This window comes from Manis pentadactyla, chromosome 6 (genome assembly GCF_030020395.1).
Source record: "Manis pentadactyla isolate mManPen7 chromosome 6, mManPen7.hap1, whole genome shotgun sequence".
NCBI lineage: Eukaryota > Metazoa > Chordata > Mammalia > Pholidota > Manidae > Manis > Manis pentadactyla.
The window spans coordinates 41,960,985-41,976,473 of NC_080024.1; the positions used below are offsets into that span (position 1 = coordinate 41,960,985).

Below are 15,489 nucleotides of genomic sequence, written 5' to 3' on the forward strand. Positions count from 1 at the left end.
AGATGACCTCATTTCCAAGTTGGTTGAAGAAAATAAGGTACGTTTTGAGGTTGTAGAGTACAGAGATGTTCTCTCCTCTCTTCGCTAAGTACTATTTCCTCACTCATGTTGACTTAATAGTCCTCCTGATTCTCCTAAAAACCTTTATTTTAAAAAAGTTTCAGTGTAAATGAGCTGTATATTCAGAACTGTTATCAACTGAGTATTAGGAAATAAATCATTTCATGCAGGGTATTATAGTTTGAAAAATGTGAATCAGCAAAAATGCAACTTCTTTGCATTTTATGCTTATTGCAAACTAATTATTATAAAGAAACTTTTTAATGAAATGTTAGAAATATAAAACCATTACCATTGGTGGTAATGATTATACAATATAAATGTATTTAATGCTACTGAACTTAACACTTGAATATTTTTAAGTGCATAATACACTTAACAGAGTTAAAATGGTAGATTTTGTTATGTATAGTTTACCACAATAAAAAATGAAAAAAAGAAATACTGTTTTTACATCAAAACACATTTCTGAATCAATCTCAATGTATAGATCCTATTTGGAATAATTATTCTGGCTTTATCTCATTCGTTGTTATGTGATATTTACCTTTCTTGAGATGATTCTCCTGGAAAAATAGAAGAGTGGTTCTCTCTCTGTAGAGAGAGGACTTATGCTTTGTCTTTCCTCAGTGAATAAGTACCTGCTAAGGAAAGCCCAATGCACAACTCATATCCCTACCACCTTCTCTTATCTCAAAGAAAACTGTTCTTTTTTTTCTTTTTTTCAAAGAGCAGAGGTACTTTGTTCTACTCCACCCCTAGGTATTCCTTGATAGAAATATCTTCACCTATTTACAACTTTAAAAGATCCTTGAGAACAAAGGAAAAACTGAAGGAACAAAACAGCAGCAGAATCACAGAACCCAAGAATGGACTAACAGGTACCAAAGGGAAAGGGACTGGGGAGGATGGGTGGGTAGGGAGGGATAAGGAAGGGGGAAGAAGAAAGGGAGTATTATGATTAGCATGCATAATGGGGGGGTAGGAGAAAGGGGAGGGCTGTACAACACAGAGAAGACAAGTAGTGATTATACAACATTTTGCTATGCTGATGGACAGTGACTGTAAGGGGGTTTGTGGGGGGGACCTGGTATAGGGGAGAGCCTAGTAAACATAATGTTCTTCATGTAATTGTAGATTAATGATAACAAAAAAAAAAAAAGAAAGAAAAGGGGGATTACTCCCTGATAGGATAAAACTGCAAATCACCGATTAATGCATGCTTTAAATATCCTTAATTTTGATCATTTAAAGGGTGTCAGATGATCAGCTATGGAAGTACATTTTCCTGATAATATTCCTTTCTCTTAAAAAAAAATCAGTTCCTGTGTGGTGATCTCCAATAAGTTCTTCACAATGGTATAAAGGGCATATCAAAGTGTGGGCAAAGGGTTTGTTTGTGTTTATACAGAGGATCAAAGCCTAATTTGGCTACACAGAAATCAAATTAAGATACGATATGAAGAAGAACTTCCAACATCAACATTCTCTGGAAGAGTCATTCCAGAAGATGATCATCAAAAAACTTCAACAAAGATCCTGGTGCTGTTGCAGTTGTAGCTGCATTCATCCACTGGTTCCTGGACTTGCCATTGTAATGAAGAAGGAGATATCTAAGCTGACCTGTGCATACAGTAAACAACAAATGTGACTGGATCTATACTGTTGGAACTCAACCAAGAATTAGGAGAAGTGCAAGTTGCAGCGCTCCAAAATGTTGTGACTACAGACTATCTACTGTTAAAAGAACATATGGGATGTGAACAGTTCCCAGGAATGTGTTGCTTTAATTCGTCTGATTTTTCTCAAAATATTCAAATTCAGTTAGACAATATCCATCATATCACTGATAAGTTTTCACAAATGCCTAGGGTGCCTAACTGGTTTTCTTGGTTTCACTGGAGATGGCTGGTAATTGTAGGTCTGCTTTGGTTATGTAGCTGTATCCCTATTATGTTAATGTGTGCACACAATTTAATTAGTAATTTAAAACCTATACACGCTTATGTTACACTACAAGAAGATATGTCAAAGAAATAATCAATCTTCCCATGTTTTCTTCCATCTGCTACTTCTATAGCTTCTCTTCTTCCTTCATAATTACAACCCCTAAGTAGAATTCATGCCTCATATCGAAATTACAGAGTATCATAATTCTTCCAAGTGGTAAAAATACCTCAAGACAAATGCTGGGCATAGAAGCCACAGGGCATAAATCTGCAAAGAAGTAAAAAGCTAACCTTTTCAAACAATATTGCTTCTCTCTCACTTACCAACTTTACATTTCCCTGTATGGCCCCAGAAGATGACTGGTTAGCCAGAGACGGGTAAGATTCCTCAAGGGAGGAACAACCTAAGACAGGCACAGTCGCAGGGGGACCATCAGGTGAGAAATTGGGGATCAACAGAGGTGAGGCTTAGAACCTCACCCCCCGTTTTGAGAGAAATCTTCTGCATCCGTGGATGTTTTGTTGCCCTTGTCTAGCTTGGATTAATACTTAGTCTATAGGCACACACCTGATCATCTACATTAGCCCTCTTACAGCACTAAACTATGTTTTCTACCTTTATCTTGCATCTACCTACCACTTCAGCATTTTATTAAAAAATAATAATAATAATAATAATAATAATAATAATAATAATAAGGGAGAAATGTGGGATTCACATATAAATCAAGTATAAAAATCAAACAAATAATCATAATTGACCTGATTGTTTATAGTTCATGATGCGTGATCAAAACTGAAAGTTTCTGTGATATGACTGCCCTTGCACTGTTCAACATGTAAGAACTTATTCACTATGTAAGAACTTGTTCACCATGTAAGAACTTGTTCGTTATGCTTCAGAAGATTGGAGACTGTTGAGAATTAGGCTTGGGGTTGATTAATGATTGTGCATTGAGTCCCCTATACAGACTTTTATTGTTGTTAACAACCATATGACCAATAAATATGAGAGATGCCCTCTCAAAAAAAATAATAAATGTTTAAAATTTCAAGCTTTTCTAGATCAGGGCTGATGTAGCACCTGCATTATTCTTTGCTGGAGTCCATTCTAAGTATTCACTGTGCAGGCCATGCAGATTATTAAACATTTTTTAAAAAATGGTCCCAGAAGTTTTCATATACTGCTCTAGCTTCCACAAATGTAACCATAGTGCGAATATCAAAACCAGGAAATTAAAAACAGTCTACACGGTACCATTAAACAATCAACAGACCTTATTCAGACAAAAAAAAAAAAAGATTCTTGAATGCATTTCTTTGAAATCACAAGGCCTTTTTATTAATAGGAAAAAATGTATGTAATATAAACTAACAAATATTTCATCATAGAGTGTAGGACTTCCTGATAAATGGATACTAGGCAGATAGTTAGGTTATGGTCTTAGGCAAATTCTTTCCGGTTGGGATCCCAGCAGGAGAATATTTGTAATAAGTAGTTTTAAAATAATTTAATTTTTAAAAAAGAGACATTTGGGAGTTTAACTTATCAAGATTTTAAAAAATACTTTATAAGGCACTTACCTGTGTATATCATTAGAAGTTGAAGTGGTACTCACCAAAATACAGAACAGGTATTTTGATAGAGATACATGTAATAAATAGCTCTTACATGTGAAAAAAAAAAGAAAGGAAAATTTTTCCCTGTAGAATTTGCAGATGTCTTTGAACAAAGAACATGAACAAAATGCATATTTGACTTCTGAAATAATATCCTTCAAGAAGCTTCAGAAAAAATCATAGGTAAATCTTTCCATTTCTCTAGTTTTTAGATGTTATTTCATTTTGTTCAATTAAAGAACCAAGATTAATCTTGATTATATAAAGTTGTAACATTATCATCATCCAAATATTCTTGATAGTTCCTTTTATTGAAGAATAATTGATACACATTATATTATTCTGAGGTGAGCAACATAATGATTTGATATTGGTATGCTTTGTGAAATGATCACCACAATAATTCTAGTTATCATCTGTCACCATATATAGCTACAGAAATTTTGTGTGTGGTGAGAACTCTTAAGATTTACAGTGACTTTCAAATATGCAATACAGTATTATTAATTGTAGTCACTATGTTGTACATTACATCCCCATGACATTTATTTTGTAACTGGAAATTTGTACCCTTTGACTTTCTTCACCCATTTTGCCCACCCCTTAACCCCAACCTGTTTTCTGTATCTGTGAGCTTAATATTTTGGCTTTTGATTTTTGCATTTTTAAGATTCCACATGTAAGTGAGATTGTATGGTATTTGCCTTTCTTTGACTTATTTCCCTTAGCATAATGCCCTCAAGATTCATCCATTTGGTCTAAATGGCAAGATTTCCCTTTTTTTGGCTAATGTTCTATTGTGTGTGTATATATATATATATATTCTTTATCCATCCATCAATAGAAACTTGTTTCCATATTGTGGCAGTTGTAAATAATGCTGCAATAAATATGAGAGTACATATATCTTTTTGAGTTAATGTTTTTGTCTTTTTCAGATAAATACCCAGAAGTAGAATTGCTGGATCATATGATAGTTCTATTTTTAGTTTTTTTGAGTAACCTCTATACTGTTTTCCATAGTGGCTGGACCAATTTACATTCCCACCAATAGTGCACAAGGGTTCCCTTTCTCTACATTCTTTCCAGTACTTGTTATTTCTTGTCTTTTTGATACTAGGCATTCTCACTGAATGTGGTAATATCTCATTGTGGCTTTTATTTGCATTTCCCTAATGAGTGATATTGAGCATCTTTTCATGTACTGTTTGGCCGTCTGTATGTCATCTTTGAAAAGTGTCTGCTCAGATCTTCTGCCCACTTTTTAATCATTGTTTTTTGCTGTTGAATTATCTGAGTTCTTTATATATTTTTTATATTAACCCTTTATCAGAAACATGATTTGCAAATATTTTTTCCCATTCAGTAGGTTGCCTTTTCATTTTGTTAATGGTTTCTTTTGCTGTGCAGAAGCTTTTCAGTTTGATGTAGTCTCACTTTTATATTTTTGCTCTTGGTGTCAGATTCAAAAAATCATTGCCAAGAGCAATGCAAGCAGCTTACTGCCTCTGTTTCTTCTAGAAGTTTCAGTTTCAAGTCTTACATTCAACTCTTTATTCCATTTTGAGTTAATTTTTGTGTATGGTGTAAGATAGTGGTCCAGTTTCATTCATTTGCATGCTGCTGTCCAGTTTCCCAGTACCATTTATTGAAGACACTGCCCTTTCCCATTGAGAAAAAGCACAGGTAAATCTTCCCATTTCTCAGTTTTTAGGTATTATTTCATTTTATTCAATTAAGGTACCAAGAACCAAGATTAATTCTGATTACATAAATTCATGCCATCATCCACATTTTATTTCCATAAGATCTACTTCACCTATGAATTATCAAACTAACTACATTTTCCATTTCTCTCTAATTTCTTTGACACATAAGTATGTGAGATATATTGCTAAATTATGAACTACTATATACTTTGACTTAGTTTGCTTTCTAATTTACTCATTAAATGTGTACCTTTTATTTCCCCCTATGAACTTCTAAGCACTAAGCAGTTCAGTGCCAAGGGCTATGGCTTATACTGTATATCTTCTGTACCAAATAGCATAGTAGGAACCTAATAAATGCTTGCTGGATTTTGGAGTTATGTGCAATCATTTTCTGTGGGATGGAAGTTCCCAAATGCTGCCAATATTTTTACGTAAATGCATGTATATGGAGAAGAGTCACCAAAGATGCAGGCAAATAAGCAATTTCTCATAGGACCAATGAAATCATATTCATCTCTTAAAAGTCCTCTTTGTTAGTACAATTTGATTAATCTTAGGGTCATAGGGCTGCTCTGTTCTCTTTGATAAAGAAAATGCTAAATAAATGTGTTCTTTTATAAAATAATAACAATAATTTCTATTACATTACTATTACTGGACTAACAGTAACCAATATTCACCGAACCCATTCTACATTCCAGGCACAATTCTAAGCATCTTATGTTACTAACAAACTGTAATCCTTACAAGAGCACTATTCCCAGTTTAATGATAAAGAAATTGATAAACAGGAAGATTTAATAACATAGCTAATAAGTAAGAGAGTTGGAATTTGAGCTCAAGCAATCTGGCTCCAAACAAAATTAGCTACTTCTTTTTAAAGAGCAAGAGTTCTCTGTCTCATCCGGTATTCCTTGAATAGTTTGTACATCTGGTTGAAACTTTAAAATGCCCCTGAATGTGTTCCTAACTACTGTACTATACATACCACTTACGCTTTCTAGATAATCTTAATTTATCTTTCCTTTTTTGTTACCATTTTTTAGTTTTTTCTATTGATCCTTCAAAGTTATTTGTCCCCCATCCTTGAAGAAGCTATTCATTATAAGATCTGTGCCAAATATACATCTCAGAAATAAATGATAGTTAAAATAAATATTTTCTACATGAATATAATTAATATAATTCAAAATATCAAATGAAACAAGAAAATTGTCTTATCTATCTCACAAAATATTTTTATTTTGGAAGATTAATCATGTTGAAATGGTATAATCATGTATAGTTTGCTTTATTGGATACTGACATCAGCTAAGGAGCATAGATATTTTGTTATCTGAATGCTCATCCAACTTTGGGAATGGATTTCTATAATATTGGCTGGGCATATACATTGTAATTCCATTCTGCAGGTGTCTTACTGTATTCAGTGTTCATAATTGTGAAGAATAGAAGATTGTAAACTGCTGAATTCTTAAGTTGCTCCAACAAATCACAAATTTCTCCTTTAATTTAGAGTAATTTAGGGAATTGTCTCAAAATATCTAATGAAATACTTGTTGGGGATAGGTTAAAAAATTAGGTTCACATATATAGTGAAATTACATGCAATCATTAAAAATAATGTTATAAGCGTATGTTGGAGATATGGCAGGTTTGATTACAGACCACTGCAATAAAGTGACTATGGCAATAAAGCAAGTCAAATGAACTTTTCAGTTTTCCAGGGCTCATAAAAGTTGTGTATATACTACACTGAAGTCTATAAGTATGCATTAACAGTATGTCTAAAAAAGGTACATACCTTAAATGAAAGATACTTATTGCTCTAATCATTTGCTAAGCTTTCAGCAAGTCATAATCACTGATTATAGATCACCATAATATAATAATGAAAACATTTGAAATATTGAGAAAATTACCAAAATATGACAAAGAAACACAAAGTGAGCAAAAGCTGTTGGAAAAATGGTGCCAAGACTTGCTGAATGCAGGGATGCCATAATCCTTCAATTTGTAAAAGGTACAGTGTCTGTGAAGCACAATAATGTGAAGCGCAATAAAACGGTATGCCTCTACTTACGTAAAAATAGTTAATTAGTGGTGAGATCTATGGCTTGCTTTTTATGTTATCTTACGTTTTGAATGACCAACTGACTAGAAGGTGCTCAGAGCCTAACAACATGCTTCAGACTGTTAGTATGGAAAATGCCAGAATCATTGCTGACCATCAAGCTATTCTTCAGGTATTCCTTTAACACTAGTCAATTTCTAATAAAGTCAGCAGAAAACCTCCTTGACTAAGAGATAAAGAAATGTGCATTGCCAACTGGATAAATTAAATATTTTAACAATTCCAAGAAATTTACTGAATTATTTTATTTTTTTATCAGTAGTTTTCATCAAAGAGTTCATTTAACGTTATACTCAGTGCTTTCTTTTTTATTTATTTGTTTAACTATTATTAATGTACAATTACATGAACAACATTATGGTTACTAGACTCCCCCCATCATCAAGTCCCTACCACATGCCCCATTACAGTCACTGTCCATCAGCGTAGTAAGATGCTGTAGAGTCACTACTTGTCTTCTCTGTGTTACACTGCCTTCCCTGTGCCCCCACTCCTACAGTATGTGTACTAATTGTAATGCCCCCTTTACCCCCTTATCCCTCCCTTCCCACCCATCCTCCCCAATCCCTTTCCCTTTGGTAACTGTTAGTCCATTCTTGGGTTCTGTGAGTCTGCTGCTGTTTTGTTCCTTCAGTTTCTTCTTTGTTCTTATACTCCACAGATGAGTGAAATCATTCAATACTTGTCTTTCTCTGCCTGGCTTATTTCACTGAGCATAACACCCTCTAGCTCCATCCATGTTGTTCCGAATGGCAGGATTTGTTTTCTTCTTATGGCTGAATAATATTCCATTGTGTATATGTACCACATCTTCTTTATCCATTCATCTACTGATGGACACTTAGGTTGTTTCCATTTCTTGGCTACTGTAAATAGTGCGGTGATAAACACAGGGGTGCTTATGTCTTTTTCAAACTGGGCTCCTGCATTCTTAGGGTAAATTCCTAGGAGTGGAATACCTGGGTCAAATGGTATTTCTATTTTTAGTTTTTTGAGGAACCTCCATACTGCTTTCCACAATGGTTGAACTAACTTACATTCCCACCAACAGTGTAGGAGGGTTCCCTTTCTCCACAGCCTCGCCAACATTTGTTGTTGTTTGTCTTTTGGATGTTGGCCATCCTAACTGGTGTGAGGTGATATCTCATTGTGGTTTTAATTTGCATTTCTCTGATGATTAGGGATGTGGAGCATCTTTTCATGTGCTTGTTAGCCATCTGAATTTCTTCTTAGTGCTTTCTTAATGGTTTCTTCTCAAATATCATTACTTTAGGAAAAGTAATTACATGTCCCATTATTTGAATAGTCATAGAGAACACTATGACGGATCCTAAAGCACTTACCTTTTCCCCAAACACCTGTACTTTCCCATTTTGCTTATGCCAGTCCCTGTGCTGACAATCACCTTTACCTCATCTTCAACTATTTGAAATTCTTTTCATTCCTTAAGACTCACTTTCATCAGGAATCTTGATCACACGAACCAGACGGGATCAGTTTTCTCTTTCAACTTCTACTCCTAGCTCTCAATTTTTTTGGACCATACTTACTATATACCCAAGCATTGTGCTAAGGAATTTACATATATTACATCCTTTAATTTTAGCAGCTATTATGTGAAGGGATATTTCTTATCCTCACTTTTCAGGAAAGGAAATGAGGTTTAGAGAAGTTAGTCAACTTGTCTGAAGTCACCTAACTAGTAAGGAGGTAGACCTGGATTTAAACCTAGGTCTGCCCCCAGAGTAAATGTTTTTAATCACTATGTTATGCTGTCTCTCTATTCTGCATTCTATGGTAAATTTATGTGCCAGGCTTACTTCCTGTATAATGTGTGAGCTTCCTAGAAGGAAGAACATTGTTTTATATATCTTTGTTATATGCTATAAGGCTAAGCATGTTTTGCACATAACAGATAGTCAATATTTTCCATTAATTCAATAAACATTTAATGTTTACTCTGTGCAGGTATGATCCTAGGTCTAGATAGGATTATAGGGGTCATTAAGACAAAATCCCTATTTTCATGGAGTTTAAAGTTTAGTAGATTGAATGAAGTGACATATGTAAGTAACACTGTTACAAACATTCTAAAACTTTGGAATATTACACAAGCATGATACCATTTTATGAAGGTGTGAAGGTTTGCTTTGCAATCAAATATTATTAAAAATGTTTTAAAATGTGTTTACAAAAGCAATTGTTAATATATACTATATTTGCAAAAGCTTTATCCAATATTAGTGGAGGGAGTGTGTATAAAAATGTTATGTATTGGTAATTCCAAAATGGTGAGCCAAAGAAAATGTGCAAAACAATTATAGCACTCTTGCTGTAACAATACCTGAATACAATTTCATATATTCTCAAAAGAATTCACACCAATTCACATGATTCTCCCTAGAGAGTGGGATTACTTGAAAGAGGAGAGTTTAGATAGAGGTAGAGGAATCCTTTCCTTTTACATATGTTGATATTGTTTTACTTTAAAAAGTGCCAAAAATATTCTTAAAATAATTGTGTATCTAAAACTATGTTCCTGTTAAGACTTTTATAAAGTTTGCAGCAGGCTGGGTAAATAACATATCTTGGCTGTTGGCTAGTAGAGCTATAAAATGATAAATATGGTCAGGTCAGGATGGAGACAAAAAGAAAACTAGTCATTAAAATTAGTTTTTTTAAGAAGAAATTTCACTTATGTAAGTAAATTTTGTCTTTTGCAATTGAATTTAGTATCTTTGATCAGTTATTTTGAACAATACCCTATCAAATGACCTTCTGGCATCTCAGCTTTTAATATTACTCCTAACACTCAGATAGAGCAGAAAATGATGACACAGACATTTCAAGAACAAAACTTACTGTTGGATGCAGCCCATGCCAGTATCACAAGTGAGCTACAGGCTGTTCAGAATGAGAAAACCCAACTCCAAGCACATCTGTGAGTAAACTGTGGGCAGCATCGTTTGTATCTTTTGTTCTTGCATTTGCATTTCTTTAATGAAAATGTTTATTTCTACTTTTGCTGAGTCAACCAAAAGATAAAATAATGACTCTGCCCTTAAGGAACTAGTTTTGTTTAGAACACTTTGGTGACTGCTCTCAGGCAGATATGTTCTTTAAGAACATTTAGTCTTTCTGTTACAGAAGAACTTTCATTTAGCCTTCATATCTCCTGTTCTCTTCTTACAGGGACCATTTAATCCTTGAACATAATGAGTGTATCCAGAAAGCACAGGATGCTGAGAAGAGAACAGCTGTGCAAAAGGAGCTACTTGAATCAACTATTGCAAGATTGCAAGGTGAACTAGAAGCATCAGTGCAAGAGAAGTCTCCGCTAGAGGAGAAAGAAAGACTTCAAGGAGAGGTAGGTAAAAGCAGATTTATATTATCTCCTGGTTGTGGTGGTGATCTTGTTTTAACATTGTATTTTAAATGCAAAAGGCAAGAAGAGAAATATAATCCATATACAGTTTGTCCGAGTTGCTATTAACAAAGTTTTAAATGGCTAATCTATGCCTTTTAGCATGTGAAGTGGTCCGTGCCAAATAGCGTACCTTTATACAGCATTGTGAACGTTAACTAACAATTCACACATTCTCATGTTAGTTAGGGGGTCAGATTTTAAAAATTGATGTCCCCTGAAAGAGTGGGACAATGGAGGTTTAGGGGGAACAGCCCTGTCTTCCTAGTTAGGAAGATACCAGCAGACTCTGATATGCAGACATGTCTTTCTAATTTTAGGGCTGTTTGTGAAGTCTGCTCTGCCTCAGAGACTCCCTGAGGGACCCTTTTCCTGAGAAGATATGGTATCTCTGCAGTGTAGATATTAATTGGCGTGCAGGGTATGTCTGCTATAGTAGAGCCTGTCCACTGCTTTATAATTGGCCCATTTCTTTCTTCCTCCTTTTTTTGGCAAGTTAATAAAACAGAGAAAGAAATAGCACATGAAAAATGCAGTTTGGAAAAGGAATTAGCTAAAAACAAGGTACTACACATTTTGTTGATATTTCACCATATTTTATTCCCTTCCCTATCACTGTCTCCTATATCAGCTTACCTTAATGAGGACATGGGTCATTTTGTTGAGTACCAAGATGTTGGGGGATAAAGAAGCCACAAACCTGAGTGCATCTCAGTCCACTTCAGTCACTGCAGCACATTGCTGCTTCTGAGGACATTTGCTTGTTCAGCATCTGATTTTTGCCAGTGAGTCCACTCTGCGTCTGGCCCTAGTGTTCACCAAGTAGTTCAGCCAGGAAGTCCCCTGAGAGTGATCTAATGGGCCTGTGGGAGGCAAAGGGATGATCGCTGACAATGCTTTTTTTTTAAAAAAAACTAACTTAGGCTTCCTACATATCTATTAGCACCTGCCACTTTATCTTCAAGGTACCCTTTTCTGAGTTCTGAAAACAATGACCAGAGAAACAAATACAATTCTAATTAAAATAAAACAAAAAAAATATCTTTAAAACATTGCTGTTTGCATTTCAAAATTTGAAGTAAAGATTATATATCACTATCATCTAGAGAGTATATGTAAAGAATGTATCTGGAGAATTAAAGAAAATTAGCCCATCTCAGACAATAAATCCAGTAAAAACAGACAATAAGTCCAATAAAAACAGATTTCAATAGAGTCATCAAGCCTTGACTGTTTCTTGACTTCAGGATCAACTAAACACCATTCATATCATCATATATGTGGACTTTGAATTTTAGAATTAAGATTCTATTAAATTTTATTTTCAATTCTATTCCATTGGTCTATATGTCTACCTTATGCCAATACCATACAATCTTGATTACTGTAGCTTTGCAGTACATTTTGAAATCAAGATGTATGAGGCCTCTAACCTGGTTTTTTTCAGGATTGTTTCAACTCTGCTGGATTTATCTACGCATTTCTTTATAAAATTTAGGGTCAGCTTTTCCATTTCTGGAAAAAAAGGACAGCTGGAATTTTGACAGGGTTTGTGCTAAATCTGTAGATCAGTTTGGGGAGTATTGCAATCTTAATATAATTTCTTATGCATTTTCTGTATGTAAGAATCTGTCAACTGCAAATACAGGTTTTTTTCTTTCAAATTTTGCTGCCTTTTCTTTTTCTTATATAAGTGCATTGTCTAGAACCTCCAGTACAAAGTTGTATAGAAGTGGTGAGAACAGACATCCTTGTCTTGTTCCTGGTCTTAGGGAGGAAACTTTCTATTTGTCACCATTAAGTATGATGTTACCTGTGGGCTTTTTCTAAATGCCCTTTATCAGGATGAGAAAATTCCCTTCTATTCCTAATTTGTTGGGAATGTTGATCATGAAAGTGTGTTGAATTTTGTCAGTTACTTTTTTCTATGTCTATTGAGATAATCTTGTGGATTTTATCCTTTATACCATGGTGTATTACATTGGTTGATTTCAAATGTTGAGCCAAGCTTTCATTTTGGGGATAAATTTTACTCGGTTATGGTTTATAATCATTTATATGTGTTGTTTGATTTGGTTTACTAATATTTTGTTGAGGGTTTTTGAATATATATTAATAAAAGGTATTGTTCTATAGTTTTATTGTGACATCTTTGGTTTTGGTACCAAAGTAATATTGGCCTCCTAAAATGGTTTAGTGTTTCCTCCCTGTCGGTCCCTCCCTGCCTCTGACCCGCAGATAAGAGGGGAGATGCGATGAGATATCGAAGACCTGAAAGGACCAGCCAGGGGACTCAAAGCGTAACAGCGCAAGAGTGGTGTGGAGAGGGCACCCTTCATATTTATTGAGCAAATACATGTTAACAACAATAGAATTCTGTATGGGGGACCTAATAGACAACCATTAACTAACTTTAAACTTAATCCTCGGCAGTCTCCAGTCTCCTGGGGGGCGACGTCTTACAAGGTATTGAAACAATAGCAAGTGCAGTTAAGTCACAGAAACTGTTTTGGTCTTGTTTGTTCTGTTCCTGATCACTTATCAGGCATTACAGGAAAAATAATCAAGTCATATATGATTATACATTTGATTTCTATACTTGATTTCTATATTAATCCCACACCTCCCCTTCTATTTTTGGGAGGAGCTTTTGAGGGATTGGTGTTAATTCTTCTTTAAATATTTTGTAGAACACACCAGAAGCCATCTGGTTCTAGGTGTTTGTGGGGAGTTTCTTGTTATTAAATATTATTCAATATCTTTACTTGTTATAGCTTATCATATTTTTCTACTTTGTCTTTTTAGTCAGTTCCAGTAGTTTGGGTCTTCCTAGGAATCTGTCCATTTCATCTAGGCTACCTAATTTATTGGCATACAATTATGCATAATATCCCCTCTTTTTCCTTTCTGTAAGTTCTATATAATACCCTTTTTTCATTCCTAATTTTAATAATTTGTGTCTTCTCTATTTTTTTCTTGGCTAATACAGATAAAGGTTTGCTAATTTTGTTGATCTTATCAAAGAATCAAATTTTGGTTTGACTGATTTTCTCTAATATTTCTCTGTTATCTATTTTATGTTTGCTCTAATCATTATTTTCTTCCTCCTGTTGCTTTAGATATAATTTGCTCTTTTATTTTCTAGTTTCTTAAGACAGAAGCTTAGGTTATTGATTTCTTCTTTTTTAATATAGGTATCTACAGCTATAAATTTCTAAGTACCCCTTTACCTGCATACCATTCATTTTGTCATGTTTCCACTGTCATTCGTCTCAAAGTAGTCTCTAATTTCCCTTGTAATTTCCTCTGTGACTCATTGTTTATTTAGAAATGAGTTAATTTCTCCATATATGTGAATTCCCCAAATTTCCTTTTTATTGTTTTCTAATTTTGTTTCATTGCAGTTGGAGAACATACTTTGTATGATTCCAGTCCTTTCAAATTTATTCAGACTTATATTACGGCCTAACATATGGTATATCCTGGAAATTTGTTTTATGTGCAAATGTGTATTCTGTTGTTGGGAGGAGTGTATTATTGATGTCTGTTAGATCTACTTTTATAGTGTCGTTCAAGTCATCTGTTTCCTCATTGATCTTCTGAGTTGTTCTATCCATTATTGAAAGTGAGATACTGAAGTCTCCAACTATTATAGTTGAATCATTTTTTTCTCCCTTCAATTGTGTTAGTTTTTGCCCTATGTATTGTGGCACTGTGTTGTTAAATGCATATATATTTATAAATGTCTTGATTGATCCTTGTTTCAATAAGTAATATTCTTCTTTAACTCACAGATTTATGTCTTAATGTCTGTTTTGTCTAATATTGATGTAGCCACTCCAGCTCTTTTCAGGTTACTGTTTACATGATACGTCTTTTTCTACACTTGTAGCCCATTTGTGTCTTTCAGTCTAAAGTGTGCCTCTTATAAACTGTATACAGTTGAAAGTTTTAAAAAATTCATTCTGCCTATCTTTGCTTTTCAGTTGGAGTGTTTAATCCATTTGTATTTAACATAATTACAGGATTTTTCTTAAATATTCTGTATTATTAAATACAGAAATAAATAGTATTTACATCTGCCACGTTACTATTTGTTTTTTTATAAGCATATAATATTTATATGTGTTTTTTGTTGCCCAATTACTGCCTTCTTTTATGGTAAGTAAATATTCCCAGTGCACTATTTTAATGCCCTTATTGTTTCTTTCATTATATACTTTTGGTTTATAGGTAACCAGAGAGTAACCAACAAAAAATGCATATTTGTATATGTACCTGTGTTGCTGTGATGCTGCCTTTACTGGTAAAAAAAAGTGTCATTTTTAAAATAAGATAATGTTTTTGGATCTGGCATGAGTAGATTCCTTTTCTCCTTTTGTTTTTCAAAGGCATACATAAATGCATTAACCCACAACCTTCAGACTCTAGAGGAAAAGAATAAGCACCTGGCAGATCAAATAGCTTCCCTAGAACTTCAGCAAGTCACTTCTGATTACCATGGGGTGGGTATAAAAAGGTCAGTATGAATTAAGAATTAATGACTGAGTTAAAAAAAAAAAGCCATCAGTAGATAGGTTTTCTTCCTTT

The 15,489-nt window shown here is 34.1% G+C and overlaps 1 protein-coding gene, 1 long non-coding RNA gene and 1 pseudogene across 3 annotated transcripts in view; 1 reads left to right on the plus strand and 2 right to left on the minus strand.

Annotated features, from left to right (window-relative positions):
- Window positions 1–10,449, plus strand: part of LOC130684089 (uncharacterized) — a 34,177-nt gene extending 23,728 nt beyond the window's left edge. The window contains exon 3 of the long non-coding RNA XR_008998220.1: window positions 10,296–10,449. This is a non-coding gene — a long non-coding RNA (uncharacterized LOC130684089). The remainder of the gene's footprint in view (window positions 1–10,295) is intronic.
- LOC118928252 (uncharacterized protein C2orf66) overlaps window positions 1–15,489 on the minus strand; it is a 149,766-nt gene that overhangs the window by 72,059 nt on the left and 62,218 nt on the right. The gene's annotated exons all lie outside the window — the stretch shown is intronic.
- The window catches only part of LOC130684086 (GPI inositol-deacylase-like), a 71,668-nt pseudogene that overhangs the window by 43,920 nt on the left and 12,259 nt on the right, over window positions 1–15,489 (minus strand).